Below are 27,898 nucleotides of genomic sequence, written 5' to 3' on the forward strand. Positions count from 1 at the left end.
TAGAGAAACGCAAATCAAAACTACAATGAGGTATCATTTCACCCCAGTCAGAATGGCCATCATCCAAAAATCTACAAACAATAAATGCCGGAGAGGGTGTGGAGAAAAGGGAACCCTCTTGCACTGTTGATGGGAATGTAAATTGATACAGCCACTATGGAGAACAGTATGGAGGTTCCTTAAAAAACTAAAAATGGAACTACCATACGATCCAGCAATCCCACTACTGGGCATATACCCTGAGAAAACCATAATTCAAAAAGAGTCATGTACCACAATGTTCATTGCAGCCCTATTTACAATAGCCAGGACATGGGAGCAACCTAAGTGTCCATCGACAGATGCATGGATAAAGAAGATGTGGCACATATATACAATGGAATATTACTCAGCCATGAAAAGAAATGAAATTGAGTTGTTTGTAGTGAGGTGGATGGACCTAGAGTCTGTCATACAGAGTGAAGTAAGTCAGAACAAGAATAATAAATACCGTATGCTAACACAAACCACTTTCTTCCAGTTTTATGCTTTAGGACAGTGATTCTCAGTGGTAAACAGGAACTACCAAGAATCCTGATAATTTTCATACAATCTCAAGAGAATGATGAGCATTATAGCACATTCCTCCTCCCCCCCACTTTACTACTGTGGTAAGCCACCTAAAGGCTGAGTTAGATCTCTAGAGTATTTGGTGCACACGAGAGGTGCTAATATGTTTTAGCACTCCTCCCAACTCCCCATTACGTCTCAGCCATGGAGTAGACAAGAAAGGAACTAAGGTGGCACTAGACAAGTAGTGCTCTGGGACAGTGAGGAGGCCCAACCAGACAGATTAGGTTCTAACAGTAAGACCTGGGGTAGGGGTGTTGAGGTTTGGAGGTGGGAAGTACTTTCTTTTAGAGATGGAAAGGGAAGCTGGGGCCCATCCACAGAGTTTGGGTTTCAACTTATCCAGGATTTCAATTATTAAAGGCACAGTTTGGGGCATTAAGTCACTTCCAGAAGCTATAACTGAGGGTATTTTCAGGACTGTGAAGGAAGATTCCAAGAATAAATCAAATGCAAGTGATGAACCAGAACTGAAACTTATTTAATCAAAACATTCATTGTGAGCCATAAGCCATGGAGACCTGCATGATCAGGCTTCTGGATGCCTGTCGTAAAGCAAACCAACAGTGTGATTGCCTAGGTGAATTTAACTTAAGGTTAATGGGTGGATAGAGAAAATGATGTTTTGTGGTGTTCCAATCTAGCAGGGCCACAAGGTTCTGTTTGGCCTACATACCATTTACCAGGAAGGTAAACTATTGCCCCACTGTCCCCAAATAATAATTCTCCTAGCATCATAAGATGCCTTTTATTTATATAAGAAACAACAAGAAGAAAAGATGTGTGTGCTTGTATGTTGTGTGCATCTGAGTACATGGGGGTAAGAGTTCAGGGATAGACTTATAAAATGAAGGAAGCCTCTGAGGGTGGGCTGCAAAGTGTTTCATTGTCCCCTTTTCCTATGTTGGATGAAGTTGATGGCCCCAGAAGGAAAGAGGTGGGCTCAGCCCCACTGCCTTTGGTGGGCAGGCAGAGTGGCTTTGACGAGCAGTTTAGGTCTGACACAGGCAGGATGCTTTAAAGTGCCAGTGCCAGGAAAGCTTTTTTTTTCTGCTTCAGAGTCTGACTTGCCTCCAGTGTGTCTAAATTGTAGAAATTTTCGGGGGGCTGGGATATGAGGAAGAGAAGGGAGGTAATGTCATTCGGGAGCTTTTAATCAGTTGTCCAAAGGAAAGTAAAGAAGTCAACAATTGGGTTCTTTAAGCTCCATTTATTGTATGATTAACAAATTATATTAATTAAAGTTAAATGGAGACATATAAACTGCAGGAGCAATACAAATTAGCAATTTAAAAACACATCACTGCAACATCACCCACTGTTTACAATCTGTTTCTAAAAATATCAGTTTATAGGCAATCATTTCAATGTACATGCATCTCTTCCAGTTCTACTTGTTTTGTGCTCTAAGATATGGTCAAATTTTCTAAAAGATCCAAGTACCCTTGACAGAGGGTGGGGGAAAACTTTCTTTCTCTGAACAAGTCTGTTAATTTCCTATAGTTTATTGCTTTCACATTCACAATAAAATTATTTTTTATTATTTTATCTATCATATTCCAATGTTTCCCTATCCCACCCACTACTACTATCTTGCTGTATTCATATCCTCTTTTCCATTTATCCCTCCCTCATCCCTTCCCATTTTTTAAAACTTTTTCTTCTCCCCTTCTCATGTAGAATAGATAGATGATAGATAGATATATAGATAGGTATAGATATGGATATAGATGTAGATATACACACACTTAAGGGCAAATCGGTCAACATTACATTTGTACTTCATTTTCACTAATTACCCTGGCAAAAATGAAATTAATCATAAAACTAAGATCTACATTCTATTAAGAAACAGTTTTGTATATCAATTTAGTCACTTATCTCAAGGAGCACACTCTCCCTGGGCTGCAGCTGTTTGCAGAAAAGCCAGTAGTTTTGGAGTTTTGCTGACAAATCCCTTGAAGTCATCTTGATTGTCAAACATTCTTCTCTCATCTTCAAATAGGCAAGATAGCTTGGCAGGATGGTTCACTTGAGGCTTCAGACCCAGGAACTTCAGGTGGTAGTAGATCTTGCTCCAACTTTGTCTCTCTTGCACTGTAAGTAAGGCATAGTCAGGGGTCAGCCCTATCTTTACTTTGTTGAAAATCAGTCCTCCTTTTTTTTCTGAGCAGATTGCAAGATTATTTCTTTTTCTTTCAAATTCAGGAACTGTACAATTATGTGCCTTGGACTTTTACTTTAAGAGGTATATTTAAGTGGGGACCTGTAAATTCTCTCTGTAAGTTGAGATCTTTGTTTCGCTCTGGAAAATGTTTTTCAATAATTTCCTCAATAATAGTTTCAAGGTTACTCTCATTTTCTATACCTTCAGGGATGCCAGATACACAAATATTATACCTCCTTGATGTGTTTTCAAGATCCATCACCTCTTCTTGTTCTGTGAAGAACTGTTTGCTTAAAATTTTTATCTTTTGAGACTGAAGCTCAATTTGGTCCTCATTTGTACTGTTCTCTCTTCCATGATATTTATTCAATAATTTTCCTCTCTTAGGGTTTCTTTCAGTCCTGTGACCTCATTCATCAGTGTCCCGTAGTCTTTGATGAGCTTTTCCTGTGTGCTCTTTAAAACGTCCACATGGTCCTGTATCACCTTCAGGGTGGGAAACATCAGCTCCCTCATGTTGGCCCTTTCTCTGGGTTCTGCCTGCTGCTTCTCCAGGCCAGCTATACCTCTTGAACTCTCTGAGGTCCCTGTTCCTCTGTAGCATCACAGTACTTCTTGCTTGCTCCTGAGCTTCTCTTCATCATTTTCCTCATTCTCTTTTAAGCTTGGGTAGCTTTTGGTCTCTTTTTTTCCTGCTCTTGTAGCTGAAGTTTCCGTTGGCTTCGAGGTGTTTCCAAAGCTCAGCAATTTGGTTCTGCACAAAGCTGCTTTCTCTGTCCTCTCCCCCAGGAGCTCAAGAGCTGGGGTCTTTTCATTGAAATTCAACACCTATTTTAAGCTGAAATCCTCAGAAACACTATAGGAAATTACGGTACAATTAACCGATGTGCTCTCCTCTAATAGCATTGGGAGTAAGAGCTTCATAGCCCTACAGGTAAGATAAAGAAATACATAAAAGCATACATAAAAAATAAGCACACACATATAAATACATAAGTACACTAAATACCTGGATACATAAACATACAAACACAAAAAATATAATATAAATAAAGGCACAAATACATAAACATAGAAATAAGTATGTCATTAAAATGAGCTTCATGTGTTCAGAATATTTAGCTTCTTCCTGGCTGAGGGTACACAAAATAAGTTTCTGATTAAACAACTAGGTGCATTAGAATTATAAACTAGAGAGTGAGAGAAGTCCATCTAAACGTTTCAGCGTTTGTGGAAAGAGACTTTGACTTCGTGTCAGGGGGCTTGAATTTCAGTCCTGGCAGAGCCACTTACTAGCTGTGTAATTGTGTGACATTTGGCAAAGCTACTGAAAGTTATTTGGGTCTCCATCTCCTCATCAGTCAAATGAGTATTCAATAACTGTGAGTTAAACCTGTTATCCTCAGCCTAATCGTGTTTTAAAAAATATCTCTTTACAGTGGTATCTGGGATTTAGCTTGGTGATGATGGTTGGGGTAGAGACAGGACAGTGATGGGGAAGGGGAAACTTGAATAGGACTCAAATGGATACCCTCTCAGGTCCCATAGCATCATCTTTATTTTTGAACAATTAAAAATAAGTATTCAGCTTGATTATACCCAAAGTATTGTAGAAAATGATGAGAGACATGAGAAAATAGATAAACTCTGCCTTCAAGATTATGATCTAATGGGAGATATATCCACATTCACAGCTAAGAATAATATAACACAAAGCATGGTAAGTTTTGAAAGACAGAACATCAAACAAAACATTATGGGAGTGTAGAGGAGAAAACAGTTAATTCTGATTGGCAGCACTTAGGAAGTTCTCAATCCAAGTTCTCCAGACTGAAACATCCCCATAATTAGGTATGGTGAGAGCACCTATGAGGCTTCCTACTCTAAAACATCTGCCTCACACACCTGATGTGTCCCTCACATTCCACCATATGATTTACTTTTTTGGGAATGCAGGGCAAAGAAGTGCAAAATATGGCAGCACGAGGTGTGTCTGGAAGTGAGGTTAGGGACATGGACAGGAGCCAGATCATTAAGGGCCATGTGTGTCTCATATCACTTTTTAGTAAAATTTCTTCCTTGTGCCAAACTGAAAGGCCAGGTCATGATCTAGGTCCAAGGGGAGAGCTTCTGACCAAGTAGAAAATGACCTTCTCTACTCCTAATGCTCCCTGATGTTAGTTATGCTATCCTGGGCACAGATCCTCAGGGATAAGGCTCAGAGGACACTTTTTGAGATGACAGTCCACCTGTCCCTCTAATTCAGGCTCCTAGTAGTTCAGGTTTCTGTTTCAAAAGAAAACAAAAACTAGAGACAGGGTAGTTTACAATTAGAGTTATGCATATTAAATACCCATATATGAAAATGTTGGCATTTTTCAGAGGTCTGATGATTTAAAAATCAGTGTCTATCTCAGACTCCAATGTGTACAAGTAGATAACTTTGAATGGGTTTGGAGGAGGACAGTTTAGAGGGAGATGTCTTGTGTAGGAGAAAAAAAATCAAAATTAAGTGCAGTAAGTTCAAATGAAAAGGTGATTTCATCTGACTTTCGTCTCCATTCTCAGAAATAATGAAAATTGCTATAGGAAATTAGTAAAACACTTGATGGGATTCGCCTAATAAAAATCAGAACAGCTGTTTGGTAATTCTACATTCAAAACAACTTAAAAAAATAGTCTTTAGAGCTCACAGTGTTTAGGTACTGTGAGATCTCTTCCTTTGTGCATTTAATCAAAAATATTTATTGCACATCTACTTTGCTTTCTAGTTCTGAGAATACATGAGTGAACAAAACAGAAAAAGCTCCACATATTAATCAATGACTATATTTTACTAAGTATCTGGGTAAATACACTTTCTAATGCTTTAATATAACCGCTATTTTCATAACTTTACAGTTACTAAAGACACAGGACTGACTTTTGCTACAAACTATGGCAACTGAATTTTGGATGGCAGTAGTGTCTAGGATTGCTTGGTGTTTGGATAACTCCGAAGAGATTTTTGTATGGCCCTATCTAATCTCCTTTTCCTGTACCCCTTTATTCAGAATCAAGTGAACAAAAGGAAGAGGAAGGGTAGGAGTGTAGGAGAAAGATTATGGAAAGTCTCCTACATGTTTAAAAAGGAGTAGAGGAAAAGGTTTGACCAGTTGGCATTAAAAATATTTTTGATTAACTATGTGACCTTTACCTACAGAAGACATTTTCTTAGTATTTTTAACAAGATCTCCAGAAACATAGGATGGCATAATCCATTGGGGAAATTGCAGTGCCGGGGAAATTGCAGTGCCAGGGAAATCTACAATACAATTGTTGTAGGGCACTATGATGTTAAAAATATGTATTAACTAATGGAAATAGTGCTGGACACTAATTAAAGTATCCAAATGACTTGTCATTATTAATAACTCTGTACTTCAACAAGGAGCACTTGCTGTGGAAGTTCTGTGACTATCCTGGGCACAGCATGACAATATTTTAAAAATATGTACACCATGAAAGAATCCCACTTGAAATAGCTGTAAGATGGAGCCAAAAAGTTACCAAGTGGAACTTAGCACAAACTCAAAATGAAGTGGAAATCTGTTCTTATGGCCTCAAGTAGTTTAAATTTTATACTTTTTGAAAATATATGAGATAGACCTAATAACATGCACCTTCTTGAATTTCAGATGGTTAACCCCATTGCTTATTTATTTAACCAGCCTTTTTCAAATACCCACTATAAACAAGGAACACTCAAATATTTGGTGGAATAAGATGAGTGAAGATGGAAGGAAGGACAAAAGAATGCAAAACCCTTTGCATATACTCCGGCAGCTAAAAGATTAATAAAACACATTCACTGCCCTTCTAGTAACTAAAAGTCTAGAAATAGAGAAAAATGTGTAAACAAATAAAAATAAAAGTATAATGTGCTAAAATTTGATAAGGGAAGTGCAGGAAAAAAAACCGGTCATGGAAATTTTAGTAAAAGGCAATATTTTTAATATTCTTCCCAGCTGAGGGGATCAGTGAAAGCCTTGTGGATAAGGTCACATTTGAACTGAACTCTAAAGTACGGTTGGATTAATCTGGTAGCTGTAAATACTGGGCAGTTAGTTCTCCAAGAGTAGAGAGGATGACTTACTCATCTGTGTACCTCTTGTGCCTAACACAGAAATAATGCTAATAATAGCTATTGTTTATCATGTGCTACTATAGTGGGGCACCATGTTAAGCATTTTCTATACATTGTCACATTTACCTTGACAACACTCCTGTAGTAGCAATAGGGACAGTAGCAGCAATAACAGCAACATTTGTTTAATGCTGACTGTGAGCCAGGTACTGTTTTAAAAGCAGTACAGTAGTCCCCTTTTATCCATGGGGAATACCTTCCAAGATCCCCAGTGATGCCTAAAACCATGGAGAGTACCAAATCCTATATATATACAATACTGTGTTTTTTCCTATAATACATACCTACGATAAAATTTAATTTATAAATTAGACATAGTAAGAAATTAATGATAACTAATAATAAAGTAGAATAATTATAACAGTATATTGTAATAAAACGTGTGAATGTGCTCTTTCTCTCTCTCAAAAATACCTTATTGTACTTTAGTCGCCCTTCTTCTTGTGATAATGTGAGATGATAAAATGCCTATGTGATGAGATGGAGTGAGGTGACTGATGGAGGCATTATGTTGTAGCCTTAGGCTACTACTGACCTTCTGACGGTATCTCAGAAGGAGGATCATCTGCTTCGGGAGATCATGGATCGTCTAGCCATGGCAATGTCAATGATTGGCTGTCAGGAGCAGATGATGGTTGGTGATCCCAGGCGAGATGGGGCTGGACAGCATGAGATTCATCACATGAGATTCATCACATGAGATTCAGAATGGCATGTAATTTAAACCTTAAGAATTGTTTATTTCTGGAGTTATCCATTTAATATTTTCGGACCACAGTTGACGTTGGGTAACTGAAACCAGGGAAAGCAAAAAACTGTGGACAAGAGGGGCTATCGTTTACCACTATTAGTATCCCTTTGTAACACATGAGAAAACTGAGGTGCAGAGAGGTTAAGCAACTTGCCTAAGATCACAGAAGTTAGTCAGAGGGAGTGTTACAATTTGAAACTAGTTCATCTGATTCTAAAGCCCATGTTATCATAGTTCAGCACCTGTTACCTAGAAAGCAGTTAGAAATTTTGAATAAATAAGTGAATGAAAACTGAAAGAGAAAGAAGAGAGATATTGTCAAGATAAGAACCAATGGGAGGACCTTCAAGATGGCAGAGGAGTAAGACGTGGAGATCACCTTCCTCCCCACAAATACATCAAAAATACATCTACATGTGGAACAACTCCTACAGAACACCTACTGAACGCTGGTAGAAGACCTCAAACTTCCCAAAAGGCAAGAAAATCCCCACTTACTTAGGTAGGGCGAAAGAAAAAACAAACACAAAATAATAGGGACAGGACCTGCACTTCTGGGAGGGAGCTATGAAGGAGGAAAAGCTCCCCCACACTAGGAAGCCCCTTTACTGGCGGAGACGGGGTGGGCGGGGGGGAAGCTTTGGAGCCACAGAGGAGAGCACAGCAACAGGGGTGCAGAGGGCAAAGCAGAGAGATTCCCACTCAGAGGATCAGTGCCGACCAGCACTCACCAGCCTGAGATGCTTCTCTGCTCACCTGCGGGGGCGGGTGGGGGCTGGGAGCTGAGGCTCAGGCTTCAGAGGTCAGATCCCAGGGAGAGGACTGTGGTTGGCTGCGTGAACACAGCCTGAAAGGGGCTAGTGCACCACAGCTAGCTGGGAGGGAGTCCGGGAAAAAGTCTGGACCTGCCTAAGAGGCAAGAGACCATTGTTTTGCGGTGCGTGAAGAGAGGGGATTCCTTCCCTGTGTGCCCACAGAAGGCAGAGCACTGCCTAAGTGAGCTCCACAGATGGGCACGAGCCACTGCTATCAGCTCAGACCCAGAGACGGGCATGAAACGCTAATGCTGCTGCTGCCGCCACCAAGAATCCTATGTGCAAGCACAGGTAACTATCCACACACACACACACCCGGGAGCCTGTGCAGCCCGCCACTGCCAGGGTCCCATGATCCATGGACAACTTCCCCGGGAGAACACACACCACACCTCAGGCTGTTGTAACATCATGCCAGCCTCTGCCACTGCAGGCTCGACTTGCATTCCAATTATGACTACCCTCCCTCCCCCAAGCCTAAGTGAGCAAGAGCACCCTAATCAGCCAATGCTTTAACTCTGTCCTCTCTGGGTGGGTGACAGATGCCTGAGGGCGACCTACATGCAGAGGTGGGGCCAAAACCAAAGCTGAACCCCAGGAGGTGTGCGAACAAAGAAGAGAAAGAGAAATTTCTCTGTGCAGCCTCAGGAGGAGAGGATTAAATCCCCATAATCAACTTGATGTACCCTGCATCTGTGGAATAAATGAACAGAAAAGGAATTGTCCCAAAATTGAGGCGGTGGACTTTGGGAGCAACTGCAGACTTGGGGTTTGCTGTCTATGACTGATTTGTTTCTGACTTTTATGTTTATCTTAGTTTAGTTTTTAACGCTTGTTATCACTGGTGGATTTGTTTATTAGTTTGGTTGCTATCTTCTTTTTAAAATTAATTTTATTATTTAATTATTTTTATTTTCTTATTTTAATAATTTTTAAAAAATTTACGTTATTTTTAAATTTTTAATTAAAATTTTTTTTCTTTATTTTTTTCCTCCCTTTTATTCTGAACCACGTGGCTGACAGTGTCTTGGTGCTCTGACCTTGTGTCACACCTGAGCCTCTGAGGTGGGAAGGCAGAGTTCAGGACATTGGACCACCAGAGACCTCCCAGCCCTATGTAATATCAATCGGCAAAAGCTCTCCAGAGATCTCTGTTTCAACGCTAAGGCCCAGCCCCACCCAATGGCCAGCAAGCTCGAGTACTGGAAGCCCCATGCTAAACAACTAGGAAGGCAGGAACACGACCCCACCCATTAGCAGAGAGGCTGCCTAAAATCATACTAAGTTCACAGACACACAAAAACACACCACTGGGGGCTTCCCTGGTGGCGCATTGGTTGGGAGTCCGCCTGCCGATGCAGGGGACACGGGTTCGTGCCCCGGTCTGGGAAGATCCCATATGCCACAGAGCGGCTGGGGCCGTGAGCCATGGCCGCTGAGTCTGCGCATCCAGAGCCTGTGCTCTGCAACGGGAGAGACCACAACAGTGAGAGGCCCGCGTACGGCAAAAGAAAAATAAAACAAAACAAAACACACCACTGGCCACGGTCCTGGCCACAAGAAAGGCAAGTTCCATTCTCAACCATGAAAATAGACACCAGTCCTCTCCAACAGGAAGCCTGCACAACCCACTGAACCAACCTCACCCACTGGGGGCAGACACCAAAAACAATGGGAACTACGAACCTGCAGCCTGCAAAAAGGAGACCCGCAAACACAGTAAATTAAACAAAAGGAGAAGACAGAGAAATAGGCAGCAGATGAAGGAGCAAGGTAAAAACCCACCAGACCAAACAAATGAAGAGGAAAAAGGCAGTCTCCCTGAAAAAGAATTCAGAGCAACGATAGTAAAGATGATCCAAAATCTTGGAAATAGAATGGAGAAAATAAAAGAAATATTAACAAGGACCAAAAGAACTAAAGAGTAAACAAACAATGATGAACAACACAATAAATGAAATTAAAAATTCTGTAGAAGGAAACAATAACAGAATAACTGAGGCAGAAAAACAGATAAGTGACTTGGAAGATAATATAGTGGAAATAATTATCACAGAGCAGAATAAAGAAAAAAAAATGAAAAGAATTGAGGACAGCCTCAGAGACCTCTGGGACAACATTAAAAGCACCAACATTTGACTTATAGGGGTCCCAGAAGAAGAAGAGAAAAAGCAAGGGACTGAGAAAATATTTGAAGAGACTATAGTTGAAAACTCCCCTAATATGGGAAAGGAAATAATAAATCAAGTACAGGAAGTGCAGAGAGTCCCATACAGGATAAATCTAAGGAGAAACATGCCAAGACACATATTAATCACACTATCAAAAATTAAATACAAAGAAAAAATATTAAAAGCAGCAAGGGAAAAGCAACAAATAACATACAAGGGAATCCCTATAAGGATAACAGATGCTCTTGCACCTGAAACTCTGCAAGCCAGAAGGGAGTGGCAGGACATATTGAAAGTGTTGAAGGAGAAAAACCTACAACCAAGATTACTCTACCCAGCAAGGATCTCATTCAGATTCGATGGAGAAATTAAAATCTTTACAGACAAGCAAAAGCTAAGAGAATTCAGCACCACCAAACCAGCTTTACAGCAAATGCTAAAGGAACTTCTCTAGGCAAGAAACACAACAGAAGGAAAAGACCTACAATAACAAACCCAAAACAATTAAGAAAATTGTAATAGGAAAATACATATAGATAATTACCTTAAATGTAAATGGACTAAATGCTCCATCCAGAAGACATAGATTGGCTGAATGGATACAAAAACAAGATCTGTATATATGCTGTCTACAAGAGACCCACTTCACACCGAGGGACACATACAGACTGAAAGTGAGGGGATGGAAGAAGATATTCCATGCAAATGGAAATCAAAAGAAAGCTGGAGTAGCAATTCTCATATCAGACAAAGTAGACTTTAAAATAAAGACTATTACAAGAGACAAAGAAGGACACTACATAATAATCAAGGGATGAATCCAAGAAGAAGATATAACAATTGTAAATATTTATGCACCCAACATAGGAGAACCTCAATACATAAGGCAAATGCTAACAGCCATAAAAGGGGAAATCGACAGGAACACAATCATAGTAGGAGATTTTAACACCCCACTTTCACCAATGGACAGGTCATCCAAAATGAAAATAAATAAGGAAACACAAGCTTTAAATGACACATCAGACAAGATAGACTTAATTGATATTTTTAGGACTTTCCACCCAAAAACAACAGAATTCACTACTTTCTCAAGGGCTCATGGAACATTCTCCAGGATAGATCATATCTTGGGTCACAAATCAAGCCTTGATAAAATTAAGAAAACTGAAATCATATCAAGTGTCTTTTGTGACGACTATGCTATGAGAGTAGATATCAATTACAGGGAATGAAACTGTAGAAAATACAAACACAAGGAAGCTAAACAATACACTACAAAATAACCAAGAGGTCACTGATGAAATCAAATAGGAAATCAAAAAATACCTACAAACAACTGTAAATGAAAACGCAGAAACTAACACACCAATGCAAAGCAATTATACTCCAATAAAGATGTCAAAAACACGATCACCCAAAACTTATGGGATGCTGCAAAAGCAGTCCTAAGATGGAAGTTTAGAGCAATACAATCTTACCTCAAGAAACAAGAAAAATCTCAAATAAACAACCTAAACTTACACCTAAAGCAATTAGAGAAAATAGAAAAAAACTCCCAAAGTTGGCAGAAAGAAAGAAATCATACAAATCAGATCAGAAATAAATGAAAAAGAAATGAAGGAAACAATAGCAAAGATCAATAAAAATAAAGCTGGTTCTTTGAGAAGATAAACAAAATTGATAAACCATTAGCCAGACGCAGCAACAAAAAAGGGAGAAGACTCAAGTGAACAGAATTAGAAATGAAAAAGGAGAAGTAACAACTGACATTGCAGAAATACAAAGGATCGTAAGAGATTACTACAAGCAACTCTATGCCAATAAAATAGAAAACCTGGAAGAAATGGACAAATTCTTAGAAAAGCACAACTTTATGAGACTGAACCAGGAAGAAATAGAAAATATAAACAGACCAATCACAAACACTGAAATTGAAACTGTGATTAAAAATCTTTCAACCAACAAAAGCCCAGGAGCAGATGGATTCACAGGCGAATTCTATGAAACATTTAGAGAAGAGCTAACATTTATCCTTCTTAAACTCTTCCAAAATATAGCAGAGAGAGGAACACTCCCAAACTCATTCTACAAGGCCACCACCACCCTGATACCAAAACCAGACAAAGATGTCACAAAGAAAGAAAACTACAGGCCAATATTACTAATGAACATAGATGCAAAAATCTTCAACAGAATACTAGGAAACAGAATCCAACAGCACATTAAAAGGATCATACACCATGATCAAGTGGGGTTTATCCCAGGAATGCAAGGATTCTTCAAAATATGCAAATCAATCAATGTGATACACCATATTAACAAATTGAAGGAGAAAAACTATATGATCATCTCAATAGATGGAGAAAAATCTTTCGACAAAATTAAATACCGATTTAGGATAAAAAACCTTCCAGAAAATAGACATAGGGGGAGCTACCTCTACATAATAAAGGCCATATATGACAAACCCAGAGCCAACATCGTTCTCAATGGTGAAAAACTGAAACCATTTCCACTAAGATCAGGAACAGGACAAGGTTGCCGATTCTCACCACTATTATTCAACATAGTTTTGGAAGTTTTAGCCAGAGCCATCAAGAAGAAAAAGAAATAAAAGGAATCCAAATCAGAAAAGAAGTAACACTGTCACTGTTTGCAGATGACATGATACTATACATAGAGAATCTTAAAAATGCTACCAGAAAACTACTAGAGGTAATCAATGAAGTTAGTAAAGCAGCAGGATATAAAATTAATGCACAGAAATCTCTTGCATTCCTATACACTAATGATGAAATATCTGAAAGAGAAATTATGGAAACTTTCCCATTTATCATTGCAACAAAAAGAATAAAATACCTAGTAATAAACCTACCAAAGGAGACAAAATACCTGTATGCAGAAAACTATAAGACACTGATGAAAGAAATTAAAGATGATACAAAGAGATGGAGCGACATACCATGTTCTTTGATTGCAGGAATCAACAATGTGGAAATGACTATACTACCCAAAGCACTTTACAGATTCAATACAATCTCTATCAAACTACCAATAGCATTTTTCGCAGAACTAGAACAAAAAATTTCACAAATTGTATGGAAACACAAAAGATCCCGAATCTTGAGAAAGATTCGGGATCTTGAGATCTTGAGAAAGAAAAATGGAGCTAGAGGAATCAGGCTCCTGACTTCAGACTATACTACAAAGCTACAGTAATCAAGGCAGTATGGTACTGGCACAGGAACAGAAATATATATCAGTGGAACAGGATAGAAAACCCAGAGATAAACCAAGCACATATGGTCACCTTATCTTTGATAAAAGAGGCAAGAGTATACAATGGAGAAAAGACAGTGTCTTCAATAAGTGGTGCTAGGAAAACTGTCCAGCTACATATAAAAGAATGAAATTAGAACCCTCCCTAACACCATACACAAAAATAAACTCAAAATGGAGTAGAGAACTAAATGTAAGACCGGCCACTATAAAACTCCTAGAGGAAAACATAGGCAGAACACTCTATGACATAAATTACAGCAAGATCCTTTTTTACCCACCTCCTAGAGAAATGGAAAGAAAAACAAAAATAACAAATGGGACCTAATGAAACTTCAAAGCTTTTGCACAGCAAAGGAAACCATAAGCAAGGCAAAAATATAACCCTCAGAATGGGAGAAAATATTTGCAAATGAAGCAACTGACAAAGGATTAATCTCCAAAACTTACAAGCAGCTCCTGCAGCTCAATATCAAAAAAACGAACAACCCAATCCAAAAATGGGCAGAAGACCTAAAAAGACGTTTCTCCAAAGAAGATATGCACATTGTCAACAGTCACATGACAGGATGCTCAACATCACTAATCATTAGAGAAATGCAAATCAAAACTACAATGAGGTATCACCTCACAGCGGTTGGAATGGCCATCATCCAAAAATCTACAACCAATAAATACTGGAGAGTGTGTGGAGAAAAGGGAACCCGATTGCACTGTTGGTGGGAATGTAAATTGACACAGCTACTATGGACAACAGTACGGAGGTTCCTTAAAAAACTACAAATAGAACTACCATATAACCCAGCAATCTCAGTACTGGGCATATACCCTGAGAAAATCATAAATCAAAAAGAGCTATGCACCAAAATGTTCATTGCAGCACTATTTACAATAGCCAGGACATGGAAGCAACCTAAGTGTCCACTGACAGATGAATGGATAAAGAAGTTGTGGCACATATATAGAATGGAGTATTACTCAGCCATAAAAGGAAATGAAATTGAGTTATTTGTAGGGAGGTCGATGGACCTAGCATCTGTCATACAGAGCAAAGTATGTCAGAAAGAGAAAAACAAATACTGTATGCTATCACATATATATGGAATCTAAAAAAAGAAGAAAAAATGTTTCTGAAGAACCTAGCGGCAGGACAGGAATAAAGACGCAGACATAGATAATGGACTTGAGGACACGGGGAGATGAAGGGTGTGCTGGGATGAAGTGTAAGAGTGGCATTGATATATATACACTACCAAATATAAAATGGATGGCTAGTGGGAAGCTGCTGCATAGCACAGGGAGATCAGTTCAGTGCTTTGTGATCACCCAGAAGGGTGGGATAGGGAGGGTGGAAGGGAGACGCAAGAGGGAGGGGATATGGGGATATAGGTTTACATACAGCTGATTCACTTTGTTATATAGTGTAAACTAACACAACATTGTAAAGCAATTATACTCCAATAAAGATGTTAAAAAAAAGAAAAAGAACCAATGAATCTGCAAACTGGGAGAGAAAGTGTGAGAGACGTAAAATTGCCTTGGAATATTCGGCTTAAGCTAAGAAATATCAATATTTTTTCCCTGCAAAAGATGAGCTATTGTGTGTTGGATTTGAAAAAATTATTTTTATAAAGTATTTGAGAAATGTTATGTTTTATTACATATAGTACGAGTGATAGCCCATAAAAGTTCCATAGAAGACACTTCAAAGAATAGACAAAATATTCATGTTGGTCATTTCTTTATGTGGTGGAGAATTATTGGTGATGTTCTTTTTCCTTCATCCCTGTATTTTCTGCTGTGACAGCAAATAATTTGTGATTACAACAGGAACTTTAAAGTTGAGTAACATTTTAGGGTAGATTTAAAAAATAATCAGAATTCCCTGTTGTTAAGAAACACACACATACATATATGAGTGATGTGGATATTATATTTTCAACCTACTCTTAAATTGTTCAGGAAAAATTGGAGGGAAGGAGGGAGGGGGCCAGAGAGAGAGAGAGGAAACAAATATACCAAAATGTCAAAATTTAGAGAATCTGAGAAAACTTCAGAATTGGAATTTTTTATACTAATCTTGCAACATTTCTCTAAATCTAAATTTATGTTAAAATTAGGAAAAAAACCACTAGTTCAAATAGGTAAAGCAAAAAAGCCAGAGGAAATATATATTTATATATGTATATATACATGTATATATGAACTATAAACAATGCACATCTACTATATATTAGATATATAGTGTGCATCATTTATAGTTCATATAGTTTACAATTCATAAATATGCAATATTACAATTTTAAATATGATAAAGAAAAATAATCATCAGAAGCATCAAATTTCCACTTTTCCTACAACACTTATTTCTGTCAATTTTCCTTGTTTTGGCACTGCCAAACTATTCTTCCAAAAGTTGCCAACTGTACCGGAAGAAACCCATTCGTAGTTTGCACAATTGGCCATGTTACCTACAGTATCATTTCAAGGGCTATCTTCTGCTCAACTTCTTCAAAATCATCTTGAGATAGTCAAGTCTTAATGCTTATTTTGACCACTTTTCTGAACGAATTAGCTGTTTAGTTGCATTTATTTGGATATTTGGTTAAATGGAAAATTGGTAGGGAGCTTTTGTATAGTGAGGTGGAGTGAAATGTTGGACTAATGGGGGCAGTTAATCCAAATGGTGAGCCTTTTTTGCAAATACAGTTCACCATGGAAACCAAAGAAAACAACAAAAACAAAAAGAAGAAGATAGTTATATAAAGTTTGTGAAATTGCTTTTACTTCTGCTCTCCAATTTCCCTTAGGCCAGATCTGATGACTGTTATTATTTTTATTATAATTCTTTATCTATGTATTGCACTATTGTTCCTTTCCTCCAAAGTGCTCATAGATCCATTTTGTTCATTTACCTTCACGACAGTGCTGCTAAATAGAGCCTTGGTATATGGTGTCAAGTCTTATTTTCTTAGCTAGCTTAGTATACAGCACCTAATTGCAGAAAAAACAATCTGTTCAGAGGCAATGGTGTCTTTGGACTGAATGTTGATATGCCATATATAATATAGGTATTATAACTGATAATGGACATAACTTATGATACTTTTGAAAGATGTTCTTGAATAGTATTGTTAGCAGATATACAGGACTAGACAGAAACTGAGCAGAACTGGAAATGTACAAATTAGGCATCCCAGATTGAGAAAGTTTTCTCTGAATTTGTGTTCCCTCAGAGTTTAGGGAGAAAAATAAAAGGTAACAACAACCTGAATTTCATTTAAAGTGAGAATACCGTTCTGTGATTTTATAAATACATCACCTTATAACTTAATGTCATCTGCTGAAAATCATTCAAATGGAAAACTCAACAGACAGGCTTTTCTAAGGCTCATGTTTATCACAAGGTAATAAGGTTAGACTGAGTTCTTTTAATGTAATTTTAATTTTGGCTCTAAATAATGTGTATCTCTTCCAAGGTTAAAAACACAGAAAGTACACATAAACACGAAGTAAGATCTAAAAATTTCCTGAAATACATTAACAATCTCATTTATATAACAAGTACCTTGTTTGTGACCATCTCAACATTAAGCTAGATAAGTAGATGCAAAAATTAAGGGAGTTTGATTTGTGACGCTGTCCATTGCCCAGCAACGAGGGACTGTGGTTATTTTTGCAGTATTGTACCATTTTAGGAGGCTGGGAACAGACTAGGCATATGCCACTGCCACTTTTTTCCCACTTTAAGCTGAAACAGACAGCAAAATGAAGAATTTAAATCTGTTATTTGTCAACAGGTTAAATTTGAGAACACTTACATTTTATAGATGAATTTTGAAAAACTCAATGCCCTTGAATGCTTAATTATCTGTGCCTTCATTCTGAAAATTAATTTCCAGAATGAAAACAAAACAAAATAGGACATTTACTTGACTGCAGAATTGATGAGAGTTATTTTCAAAATAACTCTGAAATAAGCTTAATAATACATGCGTCAAAAATAATTTTTAAATGTTCACAAACATGAATGTGAAATCCTGCATTTGGGTCCGAAAACAATGAGATGTACAAGCAAAGGATGAGATGTGGCTAAGTAGCAACACAAATGAAAAAGATTTAGGGGTTTTCAGGGACTGTAAGCTCAATATTATTCAGTTGTGTGTTGTGGCTGCACCGAAAACTAAATCCATCTTCATCTGCATTAATAGAAAGATAGAGTCAGAAACAAGGGAGTGATAGCATAGCCCAGCTCTGTGCTTGGCAGACCTGTACTTGAAATGTTCAATGAAAATAGCAGGATGGGGGGCAACATTTGGGTAGCAGCCACAGACTAAAATGCATCTAAAAGGGAGAGAGGAAGATGCTGAAGAGTCTGGAAACCATGCAGGAAAGGGACTGCTGAGAGGCCTGGGCTACCTTAGCCTAGAAATGAGAATTCTTGAGGAGGAACAGAAGGTAGAAGCTGCTTTTGAATCTTCCTTCTACATTGTGTCCTCCTCCCACTCCTTTCCCCTCTCTTTTGTCCCTTCTCTGTTCCTCCCAATTTATTTCACCTATCCTTCCTCCCTAAAGCTATTTCCCAAGGTGGTGATGTTCTGATTTGGTTCAATGACACGTGTATTATTTACCTGCATACCTTAGAGACCACACTTCCTGCAGCCCCTTTTCACTTCCCCCTTACTCTCGTGCTTCCCCACTCATAGCTAACAGGACTGGACCACAGTAAACCCTCACTCCACATTTCATTTTTAGAAAGGGCTTCATGACCCTGGGAAAGGAAAGAGAATATGAGTTAACTAGCACAGACTCTTAAGCCAAAGTCTTGTGAAAAAAGGCCTAGGTACAAAAGGAGCAATTCTAATAAAACTATAAAATGAACTTCTTTATTCTCCCTAATGCTCATTGGAATTAGACATGAGAATCTGAGCACAGATCCTCATGGGTGGGCTGAAAATGCACCTGTAACACTAATCTAGGATGCTTAAATATCAGGTTCTTATTTAACAAGAAGAAGAAAAGGGGGAGTTTGTTAATACAAAAGTTTGAACATAGAACATCACCGCCTAAATGATTAAACCTATTTCAGAGGGATGAAATACTAATGACTCCAATTTGTCAAAACATAGGAGTTTTAATGGGGGCCAGGAAGGGTTGGCGTTGGTATGCGGCATAGGAATCAACACTTGCGTACTTTAAAGCAAAACATAAAAGCTCTATCCAGCTGAAATTCTCAGAATCACTACAGGAAATTAGGTGTAATTGACTGAAGTGATCTCATGTAATAGGAATTGGACTGAGTGCTTAGTATCCTCACAGTTAAAACAAGTAAATAAAATGAGTTGGCAGTGCACAAAATGCTTATGGTATGTAACAGCTCATGTAAATTGGCTACATCCTTGATTTAAACATTTTGTAAATATAAATTACTATGCTAGAATATGACAGGGAAGGAAAGAGGAAATGGAAGGGAAACAAAAAGAAGATAATAAGGAAAGGGAAAGATAGATGGAAAAGATAAGGAGAGGAGGAAAAGGAGAAAACAGGAAGGAGAGAAGAGGTAGAGAAATAGAGGGAAAATAAGTTTAGGAAAATGCAGAAAACAGAAGGGAGAGAGAGAAGATGCAAATATTTGAGTGGCTACAATATATCTGTATGCACAAAAATCTTCAGAAGAGAAGTGAGAAATCACTGCTTTTTTTCAACTTGTAGTCACCAATAACAATATCCTTATAATAGTACTGATGAATTAGACCAGGTGGAGGGGGAGAGAAGTATAAGCCCTGATGGGTTCTTGGTCCAACAGTTTCTTCCAGGACCCATTCATCTCTTGCCAGGAACCTTTGGTCTGAGTTGAGGGGCTCAGCAAGCATATCACCACTGCTAGTTGAATGTTCACAGCAACTTTATTCATAGTAGTGCCAAACTATAAACATTCCAAATGCACATCAACTGGTGAATGGATAAATAAATTGTGCTACACCTGAACTACAGAATACTACTCAGCAAGAAAGGGGAACAGACTACTGATAGATGTAACAAACATAGATGAATCTTAAAGATATTATGCTAAGTGAAAGAAGCCAGACCTAAAAGCCTGTATATTTTATGACTTCATTTATATGGCATTCTAGAAAAGGCAAACTACAGTAATGGAGAACAAATCAGTGGTTACCAGGACCATGGTTGGAAGTATAGGATGTCTTCACAGGCGACTGAGGGAACTTTGGGGGGTGAAAGAAATGTTATTTATCTTGACTGTAGTGGTGGTTACATGTCTATGTGCATTTGTCACAACTCATAGAACTGTATGCTTACAATTGGTGAATTCTAAATTGTACCTCAGAAATGGCTGATAAAAACAAACAATTCATCTAAGATTAACTTACTACTGAGTGGTGTTGCTCTTGCTTTTTCCCCCTAATCTTCATGAGGAGTAGTATGTAGAAAGCAGATATTTGGGGGCCTAAAGCAGAGATTTAAAGGTGTTTGTTCACAGAATTTCTTAGTGCCTTGTTCATTAAGTTGAAATTCTTCACTCTGGCATTCAAGGTCTTTCATAATCTGCTCCTACTCTGCTTCTCCAACTTTGATTACACACACACACACACACACACACACATACTCTTTTTTTTTTAAATCTCTGTCATTTTATTTTATTTTATTCTATTTTATTAACATCTTTATTGGGGTATAATTGCTTTACAATGGTGTGTTAGTTTCTGCTTTATAACAAAGTGAATCAGTTATACATATACATATATCCCCATATCTCTTCCCTCTTGCGTCTGCCTCCCTCCCACTCTCCCTATCCCACCCTTCTAACTCGGTGCTTTGTCACACACATACCTCTTGACTGCTATCAGGCAGTTCTTCTCACTTCATGCAACATGCCCTCCCTGCTTACTCTCCTAGCACACATGTACCATGCTTATTTCAATCTATTTGCCTTTGCTATTGCATGTTCTCCCTCTATACCTGGTATGCCTTACCCTCATTTGTTCAACTGTTTATTGACTGCCTACTATGTGTCAATTAGATACACATTAATAAGACTGCTAAAGTCTCTGTCTTCACAGAGCTGGCCGTTACACTGCAGTATGGAAAGGGTCATATGGTAGTGGAAAATACAGGGTATTAGTACAACAGAGGAAAGGAACAAAACCCAGATTTAGGAAGGGAGTGGTCAGGAATAGTTTCTCAAAAGAAATAACATCTAAGAGGAGACATGAAAAATACTTTGGTGTTCTCCAGGCACAAGGGAAAGAGTGCTCCATGTGGAAAGAGCTAGAATGCTAAAAGGCCTGAAGGCAAGCAAGAACATGGGAAGGAAGCTGAAGATTTTAAATGATTTAAGTACGGCAAGAACATAGAGGATAAAAGAGGCAAGATATGATGCTGGAGAAAGAGACTGGGTTCAGATTGTGAAGGGCTTTTAGCACCATATCAAGGAGGATGAAATCCTTTAGAGACAAAGGTACCAATGAAACTGTTTGAGTAGAAGAGAAACATCCTCATGCTGGAGTTGAGAAAGGTCATGAAATGAGAATGAATAGGATAAGGAGAGACAGGGAGATCACTTAGAAGAAGTTGCAGTTTTCCAAGCAGACTTGACTATGGTGGTGGCAGATATAACAGAGAAAAAATGTTTAAGAGATAAAGGTAAAATTGGTATTATCTACCAATAGATTTGATGATTTGGATAGAGGGATAGGGTGGCATCAAAGATGACTATCAAATCTCTGCTTGGAAAACTTGATGCAAAGTGATTCAATTCACTGAGATAGGGACATAAGAAAGGTATTCAAGGGGTGATAGATACAAGTTCAGTCTGGGACATGTTAGCTTATGTTTTGTACCCTTGACCACTCTCACCTATATCAACCTCCCCTCTGAGAAATCCTAGAGCCTGGTTCATTTACCTGGGCTTTTGTGCCCTACAGACTTCCTAAAGACAATGGAAATCCTTAGGAGCAGGGGCTCTGCCTGAAACTTCTATTACTTCACAGACCCTATCTAGTGCTAAGCATAGAATTAATTCTCAAAAATACTTGTTAATCAACTGAGTACTCTCATGGGGCAATAAAATGTGATATATAAGTGGACTTGCATCACATCCACTAGTGAAGATGATTAGTGATAAAGAATAGCTCCAGTACAAATAACAAATATAGCAGGAAAGGACTGCATTCATGGTTTAATTTTGTCTCAGTGTACCCAATGAGTAAATACAATTTCATGTGAAATCCATCAAAATTGCTTAATACTTAAATGAGAGCTCTTTATTATTTTATAGAGAAGAAAATTTTGGGGGGCTCTTAAGAATCACACTCCTGGAGAAGCGGAGAATGGAGGAGGGCTGGCTGCACCTCAAAGAAATCTATGTGGTCAACGTTTGTGTACATCTTTATGAAGATGTCCTTGCGGCACCTGTGAACATTTAGCAGGCACTATCATGAGTGTTTAAAACACTGTTGAAAATAGCAGTATTTGAAGAAACCGGATGTCACTTAAGATATGATCTGTGGATAACCATCACATGCTGCTGGCCTTCTTACAAAATGAATGGCAGCCGTTCTCCAGACCCGGTGCCAAGAAGCACGAGAGGAGCTGCAATCTACCTTCCACAGCAAGGCTGGCTGCAGATGCACAGCACAGCTGTGGGCGAGCAGGCTGCTGCCATAGGTGAAAGCACAGTTGATTTCCTCCCAATTTGGATGCAGCAGGATTTTCAGGGATAGCTTCAAGATGGTGGAGAAGTAAGACATGGAGATTACCTTCCTCCCCACAAATACATCAAAAAGACATCTACATGTGGGACAGCTCTTACAGAACACCTACTGAATGCGGGCAACCACCTCAGACTTCCCAAAAGGCAAGAAACTCCCCACGTACCTGGGTACGGCAAAAGAAAAAAGGAAAAACAGAGACAAAATAATAGGTAAAATAGATGGCTAGTGGGAAGCAGCTGCATAGCACAGGGAGATCGGCTCGGTGCTTTGTGACCACCTACAGGGGTGGGATAGGGAGGGTGGGAGGGAGGGAGATGCAAGAGGGAGGAGATATGAGGATATATGTATATGTATAACTGATTCACTTTGTTATAAAGCAGAAATTAACACACCATTGTAAAGCAATTATACTCCAATAAAGAGGTTAAAAAAAAAAAATAGGGACAGGCCCTGCACCTCTGGGAGGGAGCTGTGAAGGAGGAAAAGCTTCCACACACTAGGAAGCCCCTTCACTGGTGGTGATACGGGGTGGGCAGGGGGGAAGATTCGGAGCCACGGAAAAGAATGCAGCAACAGGGGTGCAGAGGGCAAAGCGGAGAGATTTCTGCACAGAGGATCGGTGCCAACCAGCTCTCACCAGCCTGAGAGGCTTGTTTGCTCACCCGCCAGGCAGGACGGGTGGGGCTGGGAGCTGAGGATTCGGCTTCGGTTGGATCCCAGGGAGAGGACTGGAGTTGGCTGTGTGAACACAGCCTGAAGGGGACTAATGCGCCACAGCTAGCCGGAAGGGAGTCCGGGAAAAAGTCTGGACCTGCCTAAGAGGCAAGAGACCATTGTTTTGGGGTGCGTGTGGAGAGGGGATACAGAGCACCACCTAAATAAGCTCCAGAGACAGGCGCAAGCTGCAGCTAACAGCGCGGACCCCAGAGACGGGCATGAGACGCTAAGGCTGCTGCTGCCGCCACCAAGAAGCCTGTGTGCAAGCACAGGTCACTATCCACACCTCCCCTCCCGGGAGCCTGTGCAGCCCGCCACTGCCAGGGTCCCATGATCCAGGGACAACATCCCCAGGAGAACACACATCATGCCTCAGGCTGTTGCAACATCACGCCAGCCTCTGCCACCGCGGACTCGCCCCGCATTCTGTATCCCTCCCTCCCCCTGGCCTGAGTGAGCCAGAGCCCCATAATCAGCTGCTACTTTAACCCCGTCCTGTCTGGGTGGGGAACATATGCCCTCAGGCGACCTACACGCAGAGGCGGGGCCAAATCAAAGCTGAACCCCAGAAGCTGTGCGAACAAAGAAGTGAAAGTGAAATCTCTCCATGCAACCTCAGGAGCAGCAGATTAAATCTCCACAATCAACTTGATGTACGCTGTGTCTGTGGGATACCTGAATAGACAATGAATCATCCCAAAATTGAGGCGGTGGATTTTGGGATCAACTGTAGACTTCGGGTTTGCTTTCTGCATCTACCTTGTTTCTGATTTTATGTTTATCGTGCTTTAGTATTTACAGCTTATTATCATTGGTAGATTTGTTTATTGATTTGGTTGCACTCCTACTTTTTTTAATATATATATATTTTTCCTTTTTCTCCTTTTGTGAGTATGTATGTGTATGCTTCTTTGTGTGATTCTGTCTGTACAGGTTTGCTTTTAATATTTGTCCTAGGGTTCTGTCTGTCCTTTTTTTTTTTAATAGTTTTTAGTGCTGTTTTCATTGGTGGATTTGTTTTTGGTTTGGCTGCTCTCTCTTTCTTTCTATTTTTTATTACTTTTTAATATTTTATAATATATTTTTTATTTTAATATTTTCTTTTTCTTTCTTTCTTTCTTTTTTTTCTCCCTTTTCTTCTGAGCCAGGTGGCTGACAGAGTCTTGGTGCTGCAGCTGGGTGTCAGGCCTGAGCCTCTAAGGTGGGAGAGCTGAGTTCACAACATTGGTCCACCAGCGACCTCCTGGCCCCACATAATATAAAATGGAAAAAGCTCTCCCAGATATCTCCATATCAATGTTAACACCAAGCTCCACTCAATGACCAGCAAGCTACAGTGCTGGACACTCCATGCCAAACAGCTAGCAAAACAGGAACATAATTCCAGCCATTAGCAGAGAGGCTGCTTAAAATTATAATCAGTTCACAGACACCGCAAAACACACCACCAGATGCACTCCTGCCCACGAGAAAGACAAGATACAGCCTCATCCACCAGAGCACAGGCAACTAGGCCCCTCCACCAGAAAGCCTACACAACCTACAGAACCAACCTTATCCACTGAGGGCAGACACAGAAAACAATGGTAACTACGAACCTGCAGCTTGCAGAAAGGAGACCCCAAACACAGTAAGTTAAGCAAAATGAGAAGAAAGAGAAATACACGGTAGATGAAGGAGCAAGGTAAAAACCCACCAGACCAAACAAATGAACAGGAAGTAGGCAGTCTACCTGAAAAAGAATTCAGAGTAATGATAGTAAAGATGATCCAAAACCTTGGAAATAGAATGGAGAAAATACAAGGAACGTTTAACAAGGACTTGGAGGAACTAAATATTTACAAATATTTTGTATTCACAAAAATAATTTACAATTATTTTGAATATTTAAATATTCAAATTCTCTAGAAGAAATCAATAGCAGAATAAGGTATAGGTGACCTGGAAGATAAAAAAGTGGAAATAACTACTGCAAAGCAGAATAAAGAAAAAGAATGAAAAGAATTGAGGAGAGACTCAGAGACTTCTGGGACAACATTAAACTCACAGACATTCAAAATATAGGGGTCCCAGAAGAAGAAGAGTAAAAGAGAGGGGCTGAGAAAATATTTGAAGAGATTAGAGTTGAAAACTTCCCTAATATGGGAAAGGAAATAGTCAATCAAGTACAGGAAGCAAAGAGCACCCCACCCAGAAAAAATCCAAGGAGAAACACGCCAAGACACATATTAATCAAACTGTCAACAATTAAATACAAAGAAAAAATATTAAAAGCAGCAAGGGAAAAGCAACAAATAACATACAAGGGAATCCCCATAAAGTTAACAGCTGATCTTTCAGCAGAAACTCTGCAAGCCAAAAGGGAGTGGCAGAACATATTTAAAGTGATGAAAGGGAAAAAGCTACAATCAAGACTACTTTACACAGCAAGGATCTCATTCAGATTCGACTGAGACATTTAAAAATTTACAGACAAGCAAAAGCTAAGAGAATTCAAACCACCAAACCAGCTTTACAACAAATCCTAAAGGAACTTCTCTAGGCAGAAAACACAAGAGAAGGAAAAGACCTACAAAAACAAACAAAAAACAATTAAGAAAATGGTAATAGGAACACATTATTGATAACTACCTTAAATGTAAATGAATTAAATGCTCCAACCAAAAGACAAAGACTGACTGAATGGATACAAAAACAAGACCCATATATATGCTGTCTACAAGAGACCCACTTCAGACCTAGGGACACATACAGACTGAAACTGAAGGGATGGAAAAAGATATGCCATGCAAGTGGAAATCAAAAGAAAGCTGGAGTAGCAATTCTCATATCAGAAAAAAATAGACTTTAAAATAAAGACTATTACAAGAGACAAAGAAGGACACTACATAATGATCAAGGGATCAATCCAAGAAAAAGATATAACAATTGTAAATATTTATGCACCCAACATAGGAGCACCTCAATACATAAGGCTAATGCTAACAGCCATAAAAGGGGAAATCAATAGTGACACAATCATAGTAGGGGACTTTAAAACCCCACTTTTACCAATGGACAGATCATCCAAAATGAAAATAAATAAGGAAACACAAGCTTTAAAAGATACATTAAACTAGATGGACTTAATTGATATTTATAGGACATTCCATCCAAAAACGACAGAATACACTTTCTTCTCAAGTACTTGGGTCAAAAAGCAAGGCTTGGTAAATTTAAGAAACTTGATATCGTATCAAGTATCTTTTCTGACCACATGCTATAAGACTAGATATCAATTACAGAAAAAATCTGTAAAAAATACAAACACATGGAGGCTAAACAATACACTACTTAATAACCAAGAGATCACTGAAGAAATCAAAGAGGAAATAAAAAAATACCTTGAAACAAATGACAATTAAAAACGATGACCCAAAACCTATGGGATGCAACAAAACCAGTTCTAAGAGGGAAGTTTATACAAATAAAATCCTACCTCAAGAAACAAGAAACATCTCAAATAAACAACTAACCTCACACCTAAGCCAATTTGAGAAAGAAGAACAAGAACCCCAAAGTTGGCAGAAAGAAAGAAATCATAAAGATCACATCAGAAATGAATAAAAAAGAAATGAAGGGGCTTCCCTGGTGGCGCAGTGGTTGAGAGTCTGCCTGCCGATGCAGGGGACATGGGTTCATGCCCCAGTCCGGGAAGATCCTACATGCCGCAGAGCGGCTAGGCCTGTAAGCCATGGCTGCTGAGCCTGCGCATCCAGAGCCTGTGCTCCGCAACAGGAGAGGCCACAAAAGTGAGAGGCCCGTGTACCACAAAAAAAAAAAAAAAGAAGAAGAAATGAAGGAAACAATAGCTAAGATCAATAAAACCAAAAGCTGGTTCTTTGAGATGATAAACAAAATTGATAAACCACTAGCCAGACTCATCAGGAAAAAAAGGGAAAGACTCAAATGAACAGAATTAGAAATGAAAAAGGAAAAGTACCAACAGACACTACAGAAATACCAAGGATCATGAAAGATTACTACAAGCAACTATATGCCAATAAAACGGACAACCTGGAAGAAATGGACAAATTCTTAGCAAAGCACAGCCTCCTGAGACTGACCCAGGAAGAAATAGAAAATATAAACAGACCAATCACAAGCACTGAAATTGAAACTGAGATTAAAACTCTTCCAACAAACAAAAGCCCAGGACCAGATGGATTCACAGGCGAATTCTACCAAACATTTAGAGAAGAGTAACACCTATCCTTCTCAAACTCTTCCAAAATATAGCAGAGGGAGGAACACTCCCAAACTCATTCTATGAGGCCAACATCACCTTAACACCAAAACCAGACAAGGATGTCACAAAAAAAAGCAAACTATAGGCCAATATCACTGATGAACATAGATGCAGAAATCCTCAACAAAATACTAGAAAACAGAATCTAGCAGCACATTAAAAGGATCATACACCATGATC

The 27,898-nt window shown here is 39.0% G+C and overlaps 1 long non-coding RNA gene across 1 annotated transcript in view; it reads right to left on the minus strand.

The window, feature by feature from the left end:
• Positions 1-1,799: 1,799 nt before the first annotated feature.
• LOC117198682 (uncharacterized) overlaps positions 1,800-27,898 on the minus strand; it is a 59,885-nt gene continuing 33,786 nt past the window's right edge. The window contains exons 2-3 of the long non-coding RNA XR_004479900.2: positions 7,498-7,754; positions 1,800-3,704 (exon numbers count right to left, since the gene is read on the minus strand). This is a non-coding gene — a long non-coding RNA (uncharacterized LOC117198682). The remainder of the gene's footprint in view (positions 3,705-7,497; positions 7,755-27,898) is intronic.

Source organism: Orcinus orca, chromosome X (genome assembly GCF_937001465.1).
Source record: "Orcinus orca chromosome X, mOrcOrc1.1, whole genome shotgun sequence".
Lineage (NCBI taxonomy): Eukaryota > Metazoa > Chordata > Mammalia > Artiodactyla > Delphinidae > Orcinus > Orcinus orca.